The 17,689-nt window shown below is 37.1% G+C and overlaps 1 long non-coding RNA gene across 1 annotated transcript in view; it reads right to left on the bottom strand.

Annotated features, from left to right (window-relative positions):
• Positions 1-7,486: 7,486 nt before the first annotated feature.
• LOC144375866 (uncharacterized) overlaps positions 7,487-17,689 on the bottom strand; it is a 62,055-nt gene continuing 51,852 nt past the window's right edge. The window contains exons 2-5 of the long non-coding RNA XR_013435718.1: positions 15,630-15,683; positions 11,858-11,942; positions 10,400-10,527; positions 7,487-7,729 (exon numbers count right to left, since the gene is read on the bottom strand). This is a non-coding gene — a long non-coding RNA (uncharacterized LOC144375866). The remainder of the gene's footprint in view (positions 7,730-10,399; positions 10,528-11,857; positions 11,943-15,629; positions 15,684-17,689) is intronic.

The following is a 17,689-nucleotide window of genomic DNA, read 5'->3' as shown; positions in this document are numbered from 1 at the left end:
CAATAAAAGCCTGAAAATGGATGAATGCAAATCCATTCACCCCTAACGGAGAAAGAAGTAAGTGTCCCCTGTGACGGGAAGGCAATAGTGTCCTCTTCTGCTAATATGAAGGCCAGAAGACTTGTCTTCACTGTAGAGAAAAAGAGACAGCAGGCATTGAGTTCTAAAGGTAAGCAAATTTCCCAGAGAAGTCTCTTCAAATATTCCAACCCTGTCAACATGAAACTTAATGAAATATATTCATTCTATGCGCTCAGGCAGCTGAATACCTAACTATAATCGTTAGTAAATGTCACAGGGCAAGAAATAAGTTCGTATAGCTGAAATATAAATGGTTATTTTAATTACAATTGGTGATATTTTTTTTTCTGTACCATGTTTAAGAAACTTCAAAATGGTATTGGTTGATGTTGACAGCATTTTATAAGTATAATTACAGAAGATCACTGATTCCCTGTATCTCAGCCAGAATGAACCATACTAGAATCATGGACAAATGCAGTCTTTGAGGTAGGACTGCAAGGAAGCCACTGTGCACTTTATGTTATCTCTTAAACTTTAAGTCTAGAGATCAGTATTTTTCAGCTACCCAGACAGCTTTACAACATCGCATATGCTTTCTTATTTTACCTTTTCAGAAGTGGCCCTGGTGGCCAGGCCATTTCCCCATTTTCTGTCTCACTTCTATGGCCTTTAGGGTAGTTTGGAAAGAGACACTTGGAATTAGGCTACTGGACAAAGTCATTACTGTGAGGAAATTTAAGTTCCCAAATCTTTCACGGTACAGATATAATCTTATATTGCATACCATAAGGTAACAGAAAAAAACAATATGTTGTGCTTCACCATGTACAAAGAAAGGGATGTACATCTCCATGCTGAGTCACGCACGGTCTGTAGCTTTTTGCTCACTGAAAGAGCAATAAAGTTCTCACCAATAACCTGGTTACTTGTTCAACCAAAACACACCTTCCCTTTTCTGAAGACTCCAGGTAATTGAGGCCCTAAGGAATCTTAGGCAGAGAGACCTTAATGTATCTTCAGTCAATCTCTCCATATCCACAAGTTTCCCTGCTACCAATCAAAAAATGTTTTTTTTTTTAAATATGTTAGTGCCCAACATGTAAAGTACACACTTATTTTCTTGTCATTATTTTCTAAATGATACAGTATAATAATTGTTTGCAATATATTTACATTATATTATGTATTATAAATAATCAAGAGATGAATTAAATTATACAGGAGGGTTGTGCAGGTTCTAAGCAAATACTATTTTATTTTGTATGAGAGACTTGAGCATCTGCAGATTTTGATCGCCGCAAGGGATCCTGGAACAAATCCCCCACAGATAATGAAGAATGACTCTATATGTGTAGATATATTTTTTCTTTCTCATATTTCCAGAATTTCAAAATGCACATATATTTTGTCTCTGTGTGGTAATGAGAAAGAAATGCCTTATCTGCTTTCTGTAGTCAGCCTTGGTCCATCCTGCCACAACACTCAGGCCAATAACCTCCTGTTGTGGAGGTACGGAGGTACGTCTCCTGGGTTTGTGTTATAGTGAATATGAATGCACCATAAAATAATCACATATCCAGAATCTCGCTTATTTGCTTGCTCTTGTCTTCTGACAAAATAGAAGATAATTCTTTGACTCCATTCTTAATTAGTGAAATTTTATAAGTGTTTTTCTTCCAGGAGGACTTTCATTTTATATCATGCAAATTTGTGTCCCAAACAATCCACATAATAATATGAAAGCACCCTCTTTTTTTTTTGGTGGTCTCAATTTTTCTATTTCAGGATATTTTACACTAAAGAAATAAATAAAAAGCCAGCTTCTAAACATGATTCATGAAAAGTGTGCCTAGGGAGGATATTATCAAAACTAAATACATCATATACCATTTCCCATTCTACTGAACAACGCATGAAAGGCTTCCATTTTAATCACCCACTATAGAATACCTATTATACAAAAATATGGGGGCAATGGCATGCTTTCTGCAAAGAGCTCTGAGCTGAATGCAGATATTTTGGCTAGCAGCACAATTCTGCATAATACAGCATTCTGCAATGTGTCAGCAGTTCAAAGCAATACTCTATTCTTTGGATCACTTATCCATTATTACTTCAGACAATGAGTATCTGATACAAAATAAAAGTGATGGATGCCGAGTGCACTGGTGAGGGTGTTCTGAGTAAGAACAAACGGGAAAGACATCGTGGTTCATCGCCTGATGAAATTACTTTTGGGTATTTAAATACATCTTACATTATGTTATGCATGAGCTGTTGAATGTGAACTCTGGAAATCAGCCTTGAAAAATTAACTGCTTCCACTCCACAAAACGTATTATTTAAATTTCCTAAAGTGTAAATTGGAAGTAATTGTTAAATAAAGTTTCTTATATTCATACTTGGAGCATTTACATTTTAGACTCATTATTTTGAAATCCATCTGGCAATCATTGTTATCATTTCTCCCAGCTCCCACCCCACCCCCGCTCTGTCTCAAAATGAAAGAAAAAGTGTACCTTTAAAATCAGTAATAAATATTCCTATTTGAATTTGAAATAGTGAAGGTACGATTAAAAAAAACATGGCTCATCATTTTTTGGAAAAGCAACCTTTTTTGAATTTTATTTATTAATTTTATACACCTATGCTCTTCTCAGCACGTGGTTACACAGACCTGTATCTCACAGTTAGAATCATGCAGCTGATTGAGTTGGCATAGCATTCCTGTCCCCCCCATCCATGCCCCTATCATAGCAAGTTTGTAAATTGTCTCCCAAAATGAACTTTGATGATTTCACTTCTCTACTCAAAATGTCTCCATGTCAATCTCCCACAGTTCCTACAGGATGAAGACTCCTTCATTTAGAGTCAAGGTCAGTCATTAGGAAGCTCTGGGTGAGGACATCCTCTGAGGAAAAAAAAAAAACTTGCATTTATCTCAACTTAATGTAGAATTAATTCTTCATCAGGCCATTATTCTGGCGTAGTTTTGAATTCATTATAAATAGCAAAACAAAAGTAGAAGTTTAGGGAAACATTTGTGGTATAGAAGTTGAATTTTGGAGACTATTCGGTAGTTTACCTACAGGTTAAGCAAATGACCTGTTCCTGTATTCTTAGAGTAATGGGAATAGCAGTAGAATTCCTCTAAAATATGCCCTGACCTATTAAAGGCAGAGTAGACCGCCTTCAAACTATACTCAGTTGTTAGGACTGACTCTTTCACAAATATATCAATCAATTGCCTTTGAAATTCACTTTAAGGTAGGATATCACCTGTAAAATTTACAGGCATACACATAATTCAATAAACCTGCTATGTTTGGGGTACAATCACTTGAAACTTACTAAAAAAAATTCTTAAAGCTTATATTTTTTCAAAACTAAATAGGCAAAATGCATCTTCCATTCATTCAATGACTAGCATAAGGGAAGAAATCTACTAAATTTTTCAACAAAAATATTAATAACAATGATCATAATGACCCACTTCTGAAATGACTAATTAGAACACTAAGAGGTAACTTAAATTTGGGGATTAATCTGACAAGGGAATCAATATGTGATGAATGTATTTCTACTTGCCAGTTCAAAATAAGTTTCCTCAAACAGATTGAAATTCTCAAGTGTTAGCTTTGCTAAGTATATTCATCTCAAGAGATAAATTATAATTAAAATATTATTAACTGTCCAATTTGCCAAGTTAGCTATTTATAATGAAATATTTTGTCTCTATTAAGGAAAGGCTAGAAAAGTTTTGATACATTCACATTTCAAGGTTTTAAATGTGTTGCAGATGAATCTCATAAACTTTAAGACCCTAAGTTTCATACTTCTGGATTATGGAAAATGAAGTCTTGGGTAGAAAAGCAGACAACATTTTTTAGTCTGAGTCTATTACCAAGGGGATCTTGGAGGAAAGAGCCAGAAACCCCCAGGGTTGGGACCATGTAGAGCAAGACAAAAGAAGAAGGAATTCTCCAGGCTATGATTTTCTCAGAGGAAAGATTTGGGGCTCAAATGTTGGGTACACAGTCATCTTCCCCTGACATTTAAAACCCTTAGTAAAATTTTAAAGTTTGGTGTGATTACATTAGTGGAAGATTGTGGGAATGACATGTGCACATTCAGTTGAGAAGAATGACCTAGCATAATATTGTTGTTTTTTTAAAATTTTATTCTTATTTGTTATATATGACAGCAGAATGCATTACAATTTATATTACACATATAGAGCACAATTTTTCATATCTCTGGTTGTATACAAAGAATATTCACACCATTTGTGTCTTCATACATGTACTTAGGGTAATGATGTCCTTCTCATTCTACCATCTTTTTTACTCCCTTGGCTCTTCCCTTCCCCGCCCTCCCCTTTGCCCTATCTAGAGTTTGTCTCATCTTCCCATGCTCCCCCTTCCAACCCCACTATGAATCAGCCTCCTTATATCAGAGAAAACATTTGACATTTGGTTTTTTGGGATTATACCCAAAGAACTTAAAAACAGCATACTACAGGGACACAGCCACCTCAATGTTTATAGCAGCACAATTCACAATAGCTAAACTGTGAAACTAACCTAAATGACCTTCAGTAGATGAATGGATAAAGAAAATGTCGTATATATACACAATGGAATATTACTCAGCAATAAAAAAATAAAATCATAGCATTTGTAGGTATATGGATGGAGTTGGAGAATATAATGCTGAGTGAAGTAAGTGTAACTTTCTTCATTGTCCATCTCTTCTGTTCCACCAGGGGCTATTTGTATTAGGAGCTACATGTTTTGTGTCTGCATCTGTGGTCCCTTCCATTGTGCCAAGCAGCTCAACAAATATTAGTTGGATTGAACTAAATCTATTAGTTGATAGGTAAGAGTACCACCCTTTAGTCTGTTTTCATTTTCTGTTTTGCTGAATGGAAGGTTCCTACTAACAGCCATCAAGGAACGCCCTTAGGTAGCAAATTTGAATGGTGTCAGCTAAAATATGCAGTGAATACATCTTTCCCAGCTCCAATTTCCTGCCAGCTTTTCAAAACACACAGGCTGTCTTTCTCATTCAGGAGGAGAAGTTGGGGGAGGTGGAGGAACAGACTCCACCCTGTCTGAGCTGTTCACCTTGTTGGATATCTGAGAACCCCTGGGTAGCTTGAGAGATGCCACAAGAGAGAGTGTCGATTCTGTCTAGTGTTGTAAAAGAAAAAAGAAAAAAAAAGTGTTTTTTTCTGAGCCCTCTTGCCAAGTGTAAGGTCTAACATTTGGCGCCAGCTAACCTGCAAAAAGATAATAGAATGTGTTTGGGGACTTGTAGGCCCAGAGATGAGGATAATTTGTAGACCCAATTTCTAATAGTACAGGGGGAAACACTTTCATCTGAATCACTGATGTGATCAAATAAATATGAGTGAGTACCCGCCAATGGCTAAAGCAATTTATCTCTCCAAATGTATTCGAAATGTTAATTTTGTCAGGGTGCAAGCTGCTAAAATGCAGCTAGTAGATCATTAAATTTCAATAGGGAATAGACTTCATATTTAACATAAACAGTCAAGGCATTTTGGCTGCCTGCATCTTGTGCCACATTTAGAAAGCCTTCTGTGTAACCATGGGAACGGTTTTGCTTAAGCACTGCTGCTTGTGTAAATCCGATTCATTCTGAATTAGCTGAGAAAAAGGGGGAGGTTTGCATGATTTGTTTCTGTCCATTGCTTCCCAAGTTGCCTCTTAAAAGATGTGAAAAAAAAATTTAAATCATGGGTTTGTTTTCCTCTCTTTGTTGGGGGTTGAGGTATAGATAAGATTGAGAGGCAGAATCCCCATCTCCTGACAATATCAGCATAATGAAGAATACAAAATAATGAATCGGTCTTCAAGAGTTTAGACCCTTGGCTGCTTAGTTGGGCATTTTTGCCATTTAAAGATATTTGCTATTCTTATCATTTTCTGTTCCAAGGAAAGCTCCCTTACACAAATGACTTTGGAACAAACTCTTCTTGCACATAATTTTACACGTGGCATTAAGTCCCATTAGAAATATACTAATGTTAAGAAAGTCTTCTTTTTAGTCCCAGGGTATGAGCTATCAGCTACACATGTCATATAGTGAACTTGATTAATCATATCGTCAACTTTCCAGTACCGAGTTTAAAGCAGCTAATTTTTTTTCCACATGGAGACTAACCATGGAGCAGGTTTGAATGGGCTGCACACACAGGAGAAGTGTTTGGGATGTCCAGAGGGAGGTGGGAAGATACTGGATTTCTTGAGAAGTAAGAGCAAGCTTCCCTCTGTGCCTTTCTCTTCTCTGGACATGTCTTTTAATGTCATTAAACCATTGACATTCTTTTTATCTTCAAGGTTCAGCTTAAATTTCATTGGGTTGAACATACTTTCACTAGCTCCTACCTCCCCAATATAATTACTAATATTTTTATTAACCCCCTGTGCATTATAGATGTGTCTATGAAAGTCATATACTATTCTTCTTTGCATTACAAGGGACTTATTTTGATTTATTTATTTATTTATTTATTTATTTATTTATTTATTTATTTGTGTGTGTGTGTGTGTGTGTGTGTGTGTGTGTGTGTGTGTGTGTAGTGCTGGAGATTGAACCCAAGGCCTCATTCATGCTAGGCAAGCATTCTACCACTGAACTATATCTCTGGCTCTATGAAGGACTCTTTATCCATCTCTCATACCAGAAGGAAAGCTACCTGTAGACAGAGATTTTTCTTCTTCTTCTTCTTCTTTTCCAAATTGCCCAGAGCCTAGGACATTGCACCTGGTAAGCCATACATGTTGTTGACCAGTAAATGCAAGGAAAAACAGGGAATGCAGGAAAATGCAGGGAAAACCAGGAAAATGCAGGGAAATGCCAAGGGCAAGCATAAGCTGTTTCATAATTATATCTACTTGGGATAAGACATGGTGCTATGGAAGAGCATTACAGAGACTTGGAGGGAAACAATAGGAAAGGAAAAGGAAAGATAAAGTTATCAATTGTATAAAATAGACCCGGCATTGTGCTATGGATTCTAAGGGAACATCTGTGACAGCCTAAAAGCTAGTTCCCTAGAACATATTCATATCTTGATTCCTGGATTCTATAAGTGTTCCTTATTTGAAAAAGGCGTATTTGCAAACATGACTTCACATTAAAAGAGTGACTTCACAGACAGAAGAAAAATAATGTAAATATAGAGACAGACGTTAGAGTGAGGTACCCACAAGCCAGGAAAAACCAGTAGTCACAGAGGCTAAAAAAGTCAGGAAATGATTCTGTCCTAGAGTATCTAGAGGGTGAGTAGTCTTGGTGACATTTTGATTATAGCCTAGGGATACCCACTTTGGACCTTTGGTCTGTAGAACTGTGACAGAAGAAATTTGGGGATTTTAAGCCACCAACTTTGTAGTAGTTTGTTACAGTGGTCATAGGAAACGAATACAAAACCTATAGTATCTGCATTTATTAAGGAAAAGAAAATTGGAATTGAGGAGAGGTTGGTAACAGCTGAGTTCACATAGATGATTACTGGCAGAGATGAGAATCAGACCCAAGTCTGAACAACATTGGAGCTGTTTATTTTTTCTCATCCAGCATGTGTGGGGCAAATTTCACTCCAAGCCAAATTCTGTTTGATTGACTCCAAGTTGGCTCTGTTCTGAGGGCTGAGATTCTATAGCTGGATTGTTCCCTGCAGCAAAATCAAAAGAGATTTCAATTAGTTGACTGACTAACTTAGGTAGACCTGTAAGCCTCTTTTAACATTACATCCCAAAGTAGCAAACTGTGTAAATGACCTTTTAGAAAAATTTAACTGCAGATATCAGACCAGTGCCCTTGACAGTTCTGTTTTGCCTAGACCTTTGTTTTTTCCTAATAAATGTCAAGTGAGAAACGGAAGGGATTTTTTTTTTGTTGTTGTTGTTATTTTGTTTTGTTTTCCCAGCATCTTTGAAAGTTGACTTGTCCACCTCTTAAGCAATCATTAACAACTCAAGACCAAACTGTGTGCCGGGGGCCTGCTCTGCATGCTTGAAATACATTCTTTTATGAAAAAGCTGAAAATTCCTTCACTGATTGGATTTACATTTTAGTAGAGAACAGGAAAGACAAAACAAAATAAGTATTCAAACAAAGAGCAAGATAAGTATGTCAAATATTTAGATTTTGAAAAAGGGTTAAGGAGAAAAATCAACCCAAAGGAGATGAGAGAGGACAGGCATCCGGGTGGACAGCAGATACAGGAAAGGCCAAGGAAGGCCTCCTGAGAAAGAGCTGACTAGGTTCCTGAGGGATGGCGGAGCAAGCCATGGCTATGGAGTGGGGGAAGGTGGTCTACGTAGACAGACGAGAGAATCTAAAGATGCTAAAGAGAGAAAAGGGAAGCAGAAAGCCATGAGATCAGAGAGGAAAATGGCGGCAAAATGTAAAGGACCTTGTAAGACCTTGGAAAGAACTCTGGATTTTTTTTTTTTCCCTGCGTAAAATCATTCAGAGGTTTTGAGCAGAGGATATCTGTTTTGCCTTGCAAAAAGCTCACTCAGTGGACTCTTCAAAGAATAGACTTAAACAACATAAGCACTCAAGCAAGGAGGCTACAGTATTTGGAAGATCATAATTGTACGTGGTTATAGAGAAAAAGGCAAACTCTCCGATTTCTCTATATCTTGAAGTTGTTTCCACCACTGAGTCTCTTGGAGACACTTATTATTCCATGTATTCTATTTTACTTTTGCCCTTTTTGATTTTCATAATGAAACTCAAAACACAAATGACCTACACAGTCAAATGTCTAGCTGCAATACTGTCTATTTCTATCTGAAGAGATACAAAATAGAGAAAATTAATTTTTTTTGAAAGCTGGCCTTTTCTTAATGCCCCAAATTTCATATCGCCAAAACCAAGAACAGCTTTGACTTTGCTTTCTTTAATATTCTTGGAATCTTTTTTTAAAAAAATATATAAGATAAAGCGTTCACTCCACCTTCCTGCTCCACCAAATGGATCTGTAGCTTAGAGTTTCCCTTACGTACAAGTATAGATAAAGGGAGAGTTTATTTAAACATTATATTAAATATTACCATTGTTTTAGCACATAGTGTGAATTTTCCACACATGCTATGTGAGACAAACAACAAAAAAGTGGAAAAACCAAGAGTCTTGGAGTGAGGGGGACAGGAAAAAGAGGGACCAGAAGTAAAATCATCCATAGGGCACTTGTTCTCAGACAGCAAAGGGCATCAAACTTTGCTAGTGCTCAGGTTCCTCATAAAATGATGAAGTATTTAACCCACACAAACCCTCCTGTATAATTTAAATCATCTCTAGATTTCTTATATTGCCTAATACAATTTAAATACTACATAATAGCCCTTTATAATGTATTGTTAAAATAATTAAAATTTTTAAAATCAGGACTTGTTTAGTACAGATGTGATTTTTTTAAAAAAATTTAGTTGTAGATGGTCACAATATCTCTATTTTATTTATTTATATTTATGTGGTGCTGAGGATCAAACCCAGTTCCTCATGCATGCAAGGCAAGCGCTCGACCACTGAGCTACAACCCCAGCCCAAGACACAATTTGAAAAAAAAAAAAAAATTTTCTTTCCATAGTTGAATTTGCAAGTGGTTTGACTATACTCAAGATTTCCAAGCTGTGCTTTAAGTTACTCAGCTATAACTTAATAGTAACCTAAGTGTGTCATATAGTCCATAAACTTTATCACCTCAGCTTAGTGGCTCCTTTCTTGGTTGTGAAGTAGCATCCAGTTTTTCGGCCAACCTCTTCCATGCAACTATGTTCATAATCTATCCAGTGTTAGTGATAGAAATATCTCAGAGGGTTTGAAACTTTAATTTGGAGACATGTGAAAATCAGGATGAGAACTTAAAAATATTGTGGGAATCCTTGATCATGCCAAGAAGTTTTCATATTAGCATTTCAAGCAGCCAAATAGCCCATTTTCTTATTCTCAATCAGGAAAAACACCACAAGACCATTCTTAGGATGGTCTCTCTCACTTAAGAGGAGAGCATGACAATTTATCTCATGGATGAACAGGACACATGAGGGATTCTTCAAACTCAGCAGAGCTGCTCTCTTCTAACCCAAGTCAGTCTGATTTTATATTTGATTTGAGAATGAACTTCTGGCTCTTTTATCTTTCATCTGTGTCAGATTTCACAACGTCAGAAATGCTTTTGTAAATAAAGATTCCAAAATGTCCTTACAGTAAAACAAGGATTTTTTTTTTTTGCTTTTTGATTTCTACTGAGAGTAGAAAAATTTTTGAAATTTATTGTTGTTTAGATCTTTAAGTCCTACTTTTCTTCCCGTGTACAAAACAAAATATTTACCATGTTGGAAATTTTGATTGACATTTTCTTTCATTTTTCTCTTACAGCATTGCTAGCATAGTTTCCTTCTATGTTGCCTTCATTTTTCACAATATACTTGCTGTGCTTGTTCTAAGCCAGGAAACAAACTGAAAAGAACAAATGTAAAAAAAAAAATAGGAGTTGATTTTAGTAAACATTTCCAAACTATGTTAGCAGCTAATAGCAATAATACTGGAATTTCTGAGTGGGTTTGTGTATATTTTAGATGCTGTGAAAAGGATTGAGTTTGCCATGAACACAAAGGTGGTCAAAATGTCAATGCTGAGGGCTACAGCTTGTGACACACACTGCAAATTTGGAAAATAATTTGATGTTTTTTGACTCTTAAGTTGTGTTTTCATGAACATGAAGGTTTTGATATGAATAAAACATCAAATCCATTATACCTTAAGAAGAGGGATGTGGGAAGAAAGTCTTTAATTGCCATACTAGTTGAAATACAGTGAGAAAAAGAGCAGAATGCTCAATACTTTGCTCAGCATCTGGCACACTATAAATAATGTGATCCTCACCAGGATTAATGGCGTAATCTCTAGGGACGCTGTGTTTAAACCCTGTCTTCTGACTTACTAGGTCTGTGACTTTAAGCAAATCATTTAACCAGTGATATTTCAGTTTCTTTATCTGTGAAATGAAAATAGTAATACCTACCTTAAGGAGTTATTAAGGTAATGAAATGAGTAATAAGTTATTGAGCCAATTAAGCAGGTAAAGATATATAAAGAGCTGAGGGTGGAATAATAATAATAATAGACACAGAATTAGCACTCTTCAAGCATAAAGTAGTGCTTTTCTTAGGCATAGGGAAATAGAACTCAATATACATGTTTGCTGTTGAAAAACCAGCCTCTACCTCAGAGCAAAGCCTGTCCAAGGAAGGGACATCACCTTTGTCCTTGGAAAACGCACAGAGCACTCCTAGGCACATTCCCACCCTGCTGAGTTGTTTATCTACAAATAACATGAGAGATCTGCTGCACAAGGTGTCCCTGACTCAGTCAGGCTAGCAACCCCCTAGCAACCCCCTAGCAACCACCAATCAGACAGGGAAATACCAGGGATGCCAGATAAACCTCCCAGTAGTTTATGGTGGTTGATAACATGTTGGGAAACCATGTAGTTCAGCACGTACACCCCTCATGGCTTAAACCAATCAGTTCAAATGAATACCCCTTTTGTACTGACTAATCACCCTTACCCAACTTGTTTCCGCCAGTGAATGTGCTAATCATGTTTTAGAGTTGTTATTTGATTTTCCTTCGGTGTGTGATGATTTGCTAAGAGATGCTATGATGTATGTGAAGTCCCTGCCTTCTCCAAAGTATAAAACTGCTGCAAACCCTGGGCTCGGGGCCTCTCAGCGTCACCAGTTGCTGTGTGTGTGCGCGGAGGACCAAGTTAGCTCACAATAAATACCTCTTTGCTGCTTACATCGATCTTGGGTCTCTGGTGGTCTTTGGGGGTCCCGAATTCGAGCATAACACTGTTAAGAGTTATGAGCCTACAAAATTACAAAAGTAACTCAATGTAAGAATGATAGGGTTTTTCAATAAAGGGTACTGAGATAATTGGACATTCATTTGCAAAAAACTCACATTTTAGATAAAATAAATTATAGACTAATTTTTTAAGAAAAAAATTAGAGAAAAATTCCAGCCTCTAGGGCTAGACTTGAACCATAAAAGGAAAAATTGATAATTTGAATCTCAACAAAATTTATAACCATTTAAACTCCAAAAAAAAAACCCTTAAGAGGATGAAAAGAGAAGCTACCTACTGAGAGGTAATATTTTCAAATTAAATACCTGACATAGGGTTAGTAACTATATAACTCAAAATTCAACAGTAAAAACATAATAATAACCTAATATAAAAGAGGGCAAAGGCATAAATAAACATTTAGCAGAAGAGGATAAACATGACATTCACATAGCTGAGAGTATGCTCAACTTCATTAACATTAGAGACAGGCAAAATAAAATCTCAATGAAATAGCAATATGCACCAATAAGAATGACAAAAATGAAAATACTGACAGCAGCAAATGCTGGTTTATACAGATGCGAAGAGACAGCATCACTCCAACATGGTTGGTTGGAATATGAAAGGATACAGCCATCCTGGAAAACAGTTTGGTAGTTTCCTTCAAACTAAATGTGCAGCTACCATATTACTCAAACCTTTAGTTCTTATCCCACGGAACTAAAAACTTGTTTTTGCATGAAAACCGTACATGGGCCGTTATAATTGTTTTTGTCATAGTAGCTAAGAACTGGAAACAACGTGATGTCGTTTAAGGAGTGAAGGTTTATCAAACTGCAGTCCATCTATCCTACAGAATCCCACTCAGCAACCCAAAGTGAATAAACAATTGATATACATATTGTTTTAGTCAGCTGTTTTGCTGCTGCGGCTAAAAGACCTGACCAGAACAATTATAGAAGAGAAAGAGTTTATTTGGGGCTCATGGTTCCAGAGATCTCTGTCCATGGACAGCAGGCTCAATTCCTCAGGACTTAAGATGAGGCAGAACATCATGGCAGAAGAGTGTGGTGGAGGGAAGCACTTTACATGATGATCAGGAAACAGATTCCACTCACAGGATACTAAATATATACCCCAAGGGCATGTCCCCAGTGACCCAGATCCTCCAGCCACAATCTATTTCCCTTCAGCCACAACTCAGTTAATCCCATCAAGGTATTAATTCACAGATTAGGTTAAGACTCTCCTATCCTAATTATTTCATCTCTAAACCTTCTTACATTGTCTTTATACACAAGCTTTTGGCGGACACCTCACATCCAAACCATAACACATGTCGAGTTGTAAATATCCCGGGAATATGCTGAGGGGAAAATGTTATATCTCAAAAGGTCATGCACTGTATGATTCTGTTTACATAACATTTTGAAGTCAGAACATTTTAGAAACCTAGAAGAAATCTGTTGTTACCAGGGGTCAGGCACAGGGAAGGAAGAGGAAGCTTAGTATGGTTCTGGAGGGCAACAGATGCTTTTGTGATGATGAAACGGATTGGTATCTTCCCTGTATCAGAATAAAGATTCTGGTTGTGAAATTGTACCATAATTTTGCAAGATCGTACCACAGAGGGACGCTGGGTAAAGGGTGGCACCACACTGCATTATTTCTGACAGTTGAATGAAAGTACCAGGATCTCAAAATCAAAAGTTTAATTTTAAAAAGAGCTATGAGTCTAAACGGTTCTTACCAAAAAAAAAAGTCTTTTTCAATTCTACCTCATCAGAACTGCCACTAAATCCATTCCAGAAGGAAATACAGCCTATTTTTCAAGACACTGAGCGAAATTTCCCCCCAATCATCTGGCATTCTTTCCTTAAAAGCCTTCCTTACCCACATCTAAATCATTTGTGCTCTCTCAGCTTATTTCTCTGAGTCTAATGGGAAAAAAAAAAGTCACCATCATCAGAATTTTATTCCTCATAAAGGAATTATGTTTTAAAAGAGAAATAATTTAATTTTTACTTTTCAACTGACAATTCACAAACTGAATGTTTGATACCTAACTTGTTCAACTGGTAGGTAGGTAGTATCTCATAGTCTCTGGTTTTCTGGGTCTTAGGGAAAAGAGACCAATCAAAAACTCTGGATAGTCCCTTTTGGTGATGACTCTTTTAATGAAGGGGGATGGACCATGTTTAATTTGTCAATATTTCTACTTCATTACTAGGATTTGGGTGGTGGGGAACATTTTGATTCTAATTATATGGATGGGATTTTCCCATTGAAGAAAATATTCACTGTTAATGCAAACATATGCCTCAACTTTCTGGTTTTTTTTTTTTTCCAAAATCTTTTTCTCCAAGTCTTGGTGAGTCAATTACCATTTTAAAAGGGAAATGACTGTTCCTGGAGCCTTGTTGAATCCTAAGACATCATCAATATTAGGAGAAATATGGTTTCCTGACATGGTGTCATAAGGGTGTATGAAACTCATGGTTCAAGTGGTTGGGAATTTATCTTTAGTGTCTGTGCCTAGTGAGTCACCTCTTGCTCCCTTCTCAGAAGAGGCTAGTACAGCCAGTCCCGAGAAGGCAGACATTAATCTCCTGTCACTCCTCTGGGCCTTAATAAAATTTGCTTAACGGATTCTTGAAGCCATAAGCCATTCTCTCAAACACAATCAACTTTTATCCTAGAAGAAAACCAATTTGGATACTTTTTTTTTTGATAGGAAAAAAAATGCCTGCAAACATGCCATTTATATGCACAAGATTTTCCTCTCTCTATCAAAGTTATTTACCTTCTACTTTCTTAAAAACAAAAAACAAATAAGCACCACAGAAATTTGCTGCCCTGCTTTCTCAGTTTTATTGATGACAGTTGGTTACGGTTCGGTTCAGGAATGGCCTGAGGTGCAGCCTCTCAATGGAAAACAGCATCACAATGAGAAGCTGAGATCTAGCTTGAAAGAATTTTGTGGTTGCAAGGTCCCTGTTTTTTAAAGTAGGAGATAGTTTATTTTTCCCTTAGGCTAAGAGCTAAAAATGGAATTGGGGTCTGATTTACAACAATATAGAAGGCTTCTTAGGAGATGCTTCTTTTAATGGCTATAACTAAGGAGCAGCCTTTTCTTCAGGCCATCAGCTGATCTTAAATTAGAATGACCTTCCATTGGTTGCTTCTAATTTCTACTAACTGAATGCAAGAAATAACAAAGTGTTTTTGGCCTTCAATATTAGCAGGATGCTGGTTGGGGACGTATCTCGAAAGCAAAATGAAGCAATAAAAGACTGGTAAAGTGCTCTGGAAACTGTCAAGAGGTATGCACTCAAAAATTACCTTTGTGATAAGTCAATCAAAATAAATGCTGAATATGGGTTGGAACAAAATTCTGCATGTTTTCACTAAAAGAAAATGAAACCTTTGAAAACAGAGACTTGCTATTACATTTATCTTTGTAATTTCCTTTTCCTGAAAACCACCTCAGTCTTCTGATCCCTATCCAATATGGTGGTATCCAATATACAAATGATGCTCACTGAAGGGTTGCTTGGATTGATTCTGGCAAATGAGAAGGATGACGTATTGACCCACTATTAGCAGCACAATTTGGGCTCTGTGGTACCTCTCTGTCCTATTGTGATACCTTTGAAAAGAAACAGGCAGTACTGTCACCCTGGAAACCATGAAACAAATAACTCACCTGCATATACCACTGCCCAAGGCTCAAGTGACTTGGCTTTTGTTCTTTCATTTCCTAGGAATTTAAAACAGCAAATAAAAATATTTAAATACTTGAAATAGAAGCTGCATGTTCTAAATGAGATTGAATTCAATTCCACAATCTCTTCTCAGCCTATCACTGGATTTTGATAAGGCCATGAATAAGATACAGAATTTTTCCTCTGAAAAATCTGCAGAGGCCAAGCACAGTGGCACATCCCTATAATCCCAGAGGTTCAAAAGGCTGAGGCAAAAGGATTGTGCGTTCAAAGCCAGCCTCAGCAAAAGTGCTAAGCAACTCAGTGAAACCCTATCCCTAAATAAAATACAAAATAGGGCTGGGGATGTGGCTCATTGGTCGAGTGACCCTGTGTTCATTCCCTGCCACAGTCCGGCTGCAGCAAAATAAATAACGGGGGGGGGGGGTGGGGGGGGGGGACACGAACAACTTGTGTACCTTGATACAGCAGGAGTAGGAGCTGTTTATTGTAGGACAACAGAGGTATTTATACATTCCACACAGCTTATCTTAATTAACATAAACTAGATACAGCAGTCAACCAATAAGGAATCTCCACACTTAATGGCTCGCTGGCTACTTCACAAACCACTCCCTCTGGCAAAATGCCAGGCGCCATCCTGACTTGTTTACAGACTCTAACAATTCCCAGGTACTCCTGACACACACACACACACACACACACAATCGCAGATAGGCATAGCAAAGGAAGTAAGTATAAACTGTAGTAGAGATGTCAGGAGAGGAGTACTTAATACTGACTTTGTAAGCAGTATAGTTCATGTAAAAGTTTACTTAGGGAAGATGGTAATTGAATTGAGCCTGGAAAGGCAGGTCAAATGATGAGAGGCAAAGACCACAATCATTTACCCTTGAAGAAATTCATTCACCCAGCCTCTTCCCTTTCATGTGGGAACAGAAGCCACTCTACAAGATGGGTCTTAGCTTCACTGAATCCTAGAAGTGGCATGCAACATTTATACAAGATGTTAAAGTACAATCCAGAGAGAACCCAGCAACAGATTTTCCAACTCTTGCATCATTACATTTTGAAGAAAAAGAAGTATACTATGATCAAAAACATGGGGTTAGCATCAGGCAAGATATGAGTTCAAATCACAAATCAGTTACTTGATCAAGTTAGTTGACCTTTATGAAGTTTCTTTTACATTAATTTTTTAAAAAAAGTTTTAATATGAGGATTATAATGGTATTTAACTCATTAGAATTTTGTTAGGATTAAATGGCATCATGCATGAATAGGGCTTAAGGTAAGTAAGTAATGCCTTTCTCTCAGAAAGCACCTAATAAACCTAAGCTATTGTCATTACAAGGAATTTCACCCTTGACTATTGTATTTCTCATCCATGCATCCTCCATTGTGCAAGCAAACACAAATGATCCACACTAAGGTAAATATTTACTTTTAAAACATAGGCTTGATTTAAGAATGCTAATAAAAGAAAAAGGTGATTGAAATGTATCTAACTCCTTCATGAGTGGAATCAATGCTGCAAGCTAAACTGTGTGTACAGTGGTTCCCTCAGTCACTGAGAAAGCCCAGTGTGACTATTTCTTCTTGTTCCCAGCACTGGGTTGCAGCTTGGGCTGATTCATTGGGCTCCAGCTTAGCACAGGCCATCTGGAATTGCTGAGGAAATCATCAGGCCTGGGCGGGTCACTGTTTAGACTTGAACAATCTGTGTGAGCTTGGACTCCACACCAGAAATGTGGCTTATTATGCTGCTGGGCTATTAGCTATCAACTTTCATTTCAAAATATAAATTCTGCTCTCTTGGCTGCCCCACTGATCTGGTTATAATGTGCTGTGTGTAATGGAAAAGTACAAAGGGAAAAGATGGAAATGTAGACTTGCAAACACTACAACAATAGCAGATGACGACGCTGATTTCTGCATACAAATGAATTCCTTTGCCAAGTACTAATGTTCCAATTTAACCCATTGCTCCAATTTTAAATATCATGTTTAATTAGGTATGTAATGCTCCTTTTATTATTTA

The sequence above is a fragment of the Ictidomys tridecemlineatus genome, chromosome 3 (assembly GCF_052094955.1).
Source record: "Ictidomys tridecemlineatus isolate mIctTri1 chromosome 3, mIctTri1.hap1, whole genome shotgun sequence".
NCBI lineage: Eukaryota > Metazoa > Chordata > Mammalia > Rodentia > Sciuridae > Ictidomys > Ictidomys tridecemlineatus.
Note: the sequence above shows the minus strand (reverse complement) of the source record. Positions and strands in the feature narration are given on the sequence as shown.